The following is a 5,480-nucleotide window of genomic DNA, read 5'->3' as shown; positions in this document are numbered from 1 at the left end:
CTATCTAATTTCACATATGATAAAGCACAGGTTTCAATGCTACTCTCTCCATTTGTTCCACCCTCTCCTTCCCCCCTGTGCCCACAAGTCTGTTTGTGTCCACATCTCCATTGCTGCTCTGTGGATAGGATCATCAGCACCATCTTTCTGCATTCCATATATATGCGTTAAAATTTGTTATCTGTCTTTCCCTTTCTGACTTACTTTACTCTGTATAATAGGCTCTAAGTTCATCCACCTCATTAGAGTTATTGTTCAATGGGTATGGAGTTTCAGTTTTGGAAGATGAAAAGGTTCTAGAACCAGGTGATGGTTACACAATAACATATATGTACTTAATGCCAGTAAGCTATATAACTAAAAATAGTTATGCTGCTACTGCTGCTGCTAAGTCACTTCAGTCGTGTCCGACTCTGTGCGACCCCATAGATGGCAGCCATCCAGGCTCCCCCATCCCTGGGATACTCCAGGCAAGAACACTGGAGTAGGTTGCCATTTCCTTCTCCAATGCAGGAAAGTGAAAAGTGAAAGTGAAGTTGCTCAGTCGTGCCTGACCCTCAGCGACCCCATGGACTGCAGCCTTCCAGGCTCCTCAGTCCATGGGATTTTCCAGGCAAGAGTACTGGAGTGGGGTGCCATTGCCTTCTCCAAAAAATAGTTATAATGCTACATATTATGTATGTTTTACTACCACAGCCACCACCAAATCAACAATAAAAAAATAGGAGGTAGGAAAGTATCAGACATAAGTAATTAACACAAGGAGCATATAGATGAAATGGGGTAAAGAAACACATACACACAGGTAAACATATGCTATGATGTTTGTTGTTGTTATTGATGGCTTTAGCTTCAGTTCAACCTGTAGTCTCTTTCTACCTGGACATGGACAAAGCCCCATGTGTTTACACCCCTTTGTTGTATCACTGAGCAGACTTTACATGGACTAACCACACTGTATTGTCAAGTTCAGTATGGTAAAGTACAGTGGGGTATAGTTTGGAATTAGATGGGGTAGTATAACAGCTTTGGATCTTCTACTATTAACTGCAACAACTCTAGAGGTTGAAGAAATGAAAAAGGAAGAAACTGGATGCTAATATGTGTTTTTAAAATTACTCTCTACTGTTCTTTCAAAATCAAAAGTGGAACTCTTCATTTTACATTAAAAATAATTATTCAGATGACATAATTTGGCCTCTCAGAAGTTGCCTACTGATCTAAGATAAGGGAGAAAAACAGGATTATTCAATATTAACATCAAAAATTCAGAGAGAAGTCACCATCACAAATACATTAGTTGTGCCCTTAGTCAGCTTACTAGTCTTGCTGCTTCTCAGCATCCAACGAACTTATCTCTACATGCCATACCCCTCTCCATGAGGAAGAAAAGTCTTGACAGACCAGCCATAGTTAACAGATCATTTACAGGAACATACTCCTTTATCAATACACACAACTGAGAATTGTCTGTCTCTATTTGTTTAAATAGGAGAAATAAAGGATCTTCTGTACTAGATTTGGGGGTACAGATGGGGCTGATTTCCCATCAGTCCAGGAAGGGTTGATGGAAGAGGTGAGATGTGAGCTGTGAGTTAAAGAATGGCAGTCATACTTTGGAACAATAAAGGCAGGCTGCCAAATCCGCTCCCTGCCCTTTCCCAAATAGGAAGCAGACTTTGAAGGCTAGCCTGGGGTTTGAATCCAGGTGGGTTCTGATTCCAGTGCGGGTACCCTGCTAGACACATTCCTTCTGGCTACAAACCAGAAACTTCTTTCTTACAGCCCTATGAAAATCTTGCTGGAATCCATTAAGCCATGATTTGAACCCTGATGAACTTTTGGCCGAAGAAGAGAGAACGCTCAAGCTTGCAGCAGAAGTTCATCTTGTCGTAGTAGAAAGAGAGTTTAGTGTGAAACAAGACAGAGGTTTCCACGGCTGGTCTATTAACATTAACTCTGAGCATCTCCAGTCCATTAGACTCAACCAACAATGGATGGAAGATGCACCTCACAGTCCAGGGAACAAAAGGAAAATTAAAGGTGTAACTGTTCTCCCATAGGCAGTAGCAAAATCATATCTATTTCCTAATCAGGAAGATATCTCTTATGCATAAGTCCACACTTCAGTATCCTGTTACTATTACAAATAATCCTAAAGATGGAAGAATATTAATATGACTTGTAAAACTAAGGCCTTATTAATAAATTATGTCCCATTACAGAAAAAGATCTGGGTTATTCTCAGAGTGAATCTCTAAACAACTAAAATGCTGGACTGTTAAAAGTTCTAAGAGCCTTCAGTCTTTTACTATATTTCACAGAAGCTACACAGACTCATTCAAATATTTTTTTGTAGATGGAAGCCCTGATTTATATATAAACATATAAGAAAATGTGTGTGTATGTATGTACTCAGTCATGTCCAACTCTTTGCAACCCCATGGACTGTAGCCCACCAGGCTCCTCTGTCCACGGGATTTTCCAGGCAAGAATACTGGAGTGGTTTTCCATTTCCTACTCCAGCAGATCTTCCTGATCTAGGGATCAAACCCATGTCTCTTGTGTTTCCTGCATTGGCAGGCAATTTCTTTACCACTGCACCACTTGGGAAGCCCATATAAGACAATAAAAAATAATAATATCCACAGTTATGTAGAGCATCCCAAAGACATTCCCAGTGGCCATGGCTGTGTTAGTTGCCCCATCCCCCAGATATACCTCATCAGTGCCACAGTAGAGACATGTAGATGAAGTCAGATAGTCATCCCCTAGTATTTAAAAACTGACTGGAGACAGAAGGAGACAGGATATGGCTGGAGCTAAGTTAAGTTAACCTTTTGCCAGATAGACGCACATGTGTGGCTAAGGACTCAAACCTGCCCAGGTTCCTATGCTTCCAGAGCCAGTTCCTCAAGCTCGCTCTATGCTTCTGGTCACCCACTGTCATTTTTTTCATTTCTATTTTTAAACAGCTTTTTATTTTGTATTGGGATATAGCCAGTTGACAATGTTATGATAGATTCAGGTGAATAGTGAGGGGACTCAGCCATACATATGCATGTATCCATTTCAATAAGTTTATGTTCCTGTCACTGACCTTTATCCTTTCAATAATCCTCTCCTTTGAATACAGATTGAAAAAAGTGTTTCTATTGCTTGTTACCAAAAGAATCTTAACATCAAGCATATGTATTTTGCCAGGAGGAGCATTTATTTTCCCACCCTGGAGCTAATAATTATATGTAGAAGGAAACTTTAAGATGTATATATTTTCAGTATTTTTACAGGGAAAAACCAAATAAATTATTTTAAGGTTTTGAGAAATCCAGAAGAAAAAAACAAGTGATGGAGAATAATGACAAAGGAAAATAACAGAAAATCTGCAGTATTATGGATTTGAAGAGCAGTAGGCTTTAAAGATAGTACAAGACTGGGAAGAAAGGAAAGGAAGATAATATACCATTCCAAGAATAAGTAATTTCACTTTTTTCCTTTAAAAGAAACCACCTACATGGATTATGATATTGTATTTCCATATCTTAAAAATTTTAAAAATTTGAGTAGCTGCTCCTCTTTTTAAAAAATAATTATTTATTTTTTATTGAAGGATAATTGCTTTACTGAATTTTGTTGTTTTCTGTCAAACCTCAACATGAATCAGCCATAGGTATATATATATCCTCTCCCTTTTGAAACTCCCTCCCATCTCCCTCCCCATCCAACCCCTCTAGGTTGTTAGGGAACCCCTGTTTGAGTTTCCTGAGCCATACAGCAAATCCCTGTTGGCTATCTATTTTACATATGGTAATGTAAGTTTCCACGTTACTCTTCCATACGTCTCACCCGCTCCTCTCCTCTCCCCATGTCCATAAGTCTATTCTTTATGTCTGTTTCTCCATTGCTGCCCTGTAAATAAATTCTTCAGTACTATTTTTCTAGATTCTGTATATATGCATTAGAATATGATATTTATCTTTCTCTTTCTGACTCCCTTCACTCTGTATAATAGGTTCTATGTTCACTCACCTCATTAGAACTGACTCAAATGCATTCCTTTTTATGGCTGAGTAATATTCCATTGTGTATATGTACCACCTCTGCTTTATCCATTCATCTGTCGATGGACATCTAGGTTGCTTCCGTGTTCTAGCTATTGTAAATAGTGCTGCAATGAGCAATGGGATACATGTGTCTTTTTCAATTTTGGTTTCCTCGGGGTACATGCCTAGGAGTGGGATTGCTGGGTCATATGGTAGTTTTATTCCTTGTTTTTTAAGAAATCGCCATACCGTCTTCCATAGTAGCTGTATCAACTTACATTCCCACCAACAGTGCAAGAGCATCCCTTTTCTCCACACACTTTCCAGCATTTATTGTTTGTAGACTTTTTGATAATGGCCATTTTGACTGGTGTGAGGTGATATCTCACTGTAGTTTTGATTTGCATTTCTCTAATAATGAGTGATGTTGAGCATCGTTTCATATGTTTGTTAGCCATCTATATGCTTTCTTTGGAAAAATGTCTGTTGAGGTCTTTTTCCCACCTTTTGATTGGGTTGTTTGTTTTTCTGGTATTGAATTGTATGAGTTGCTTGTATATTTTGGAAATTGATCCTTTGTCAGTTATTTCATTTGCTATTATTTTCTCCCATTCTGAGGGCTGTCTTTTCGCCTTGCTTGTATTTCCTTTGTTGTGCAAAAGCTTTTAAGTTTAATCAGGTCCCACTTGTTTACTTTTGTTTTTATTTCTGTTACTTTAGGAGGTGGGTCACAGAGGATATTGCTTTGATTTATGACATTGGTGTTCTGCCCGTGTTTTCCTCTAAGAGTTTTATAGTTTCTGGTCTTACATTTAGGTATCTTTGTGTATGGTGTTAGGAAGTGTTCTAATTTCATTCTTTTACATGTAGCTGTCCAGTTTTCCCAGCACCGTTTTTTGAAGAGGCTCTCTTTGCCCCATTATATGTTCTTGCCTCCTTTGTCAAAAATAAGGTGCCCATAGGTGCATAGGTTTCTATCTTGTTCCATTGGACTAAATTTCTGTTTTGGGGACAGCACCATGCTGTTTTGATGAGTGTAGGTTTGTATTATAGTCTGAAGTCAGGAAGGTTGTGTCCTCCAGCTCCATTCTTCTTTCTCAAGACTGCTTTGGCTATTCGGGATCTTTTATGTTTCCATATGAATTGTGAAATCTTTTGTTCTAGTTCTGTGAAAAATATCATTGGTAATTTGATAGGGAAAATTACCTTATGGCAGAAAGTGAAGAGGAACTAAAAAGCCTCTTGATGAAAATGAAAGAGGAGAGTGAAAAAGTTGGCTTAAAGCTCAACATTCAGAAAACGAAGATCATGGCATTTGGTCCCATCACTTCATGGGAAATAGATGGGGAAACAGTGAAAACAGTGTCAGACTATTTTTGGGGGGTTCCAAAATCACTGCAGATGGTGATTGCAGCCATGAAATTAAAAGACACTTAC

General features: G+C 38.6%; 1 protein-coding gene across 1 annotated transcript in view; it reads right to left on the bottom strand.

The window, feature by feature from the left end:
- ADAMTSL1 (ADAMTS-like 1) overlaps nt 1–5,480 on the bottom strand; it is a 496,626-nt gene that overhangs the window by 338,379 nt on the left and 152,767 nt on the right. The gene's annotated exons all lie outside the window — the stretch shown is intronic.

Source organism: Bison bison, unplaced genomic scaffold (genome assembly GCF_000754665.1).
Source record: "Bison bison bison isolate TAMUID 2011002044 unplaced genomic scaffold, Bison_UMD1.0 scf7180017864376, whole genome shotgun sequence".
Lineage (NCBI taxonomy): Eukaryota > Metazoa > Chordata > Mammalia > Artiodactyla > Bovidae > Bison > Bison bison.
Note: the sequence above shows the minus strand (reverse complement) of the source record. Positions and strands in the feature narration are given on the sequence as shown.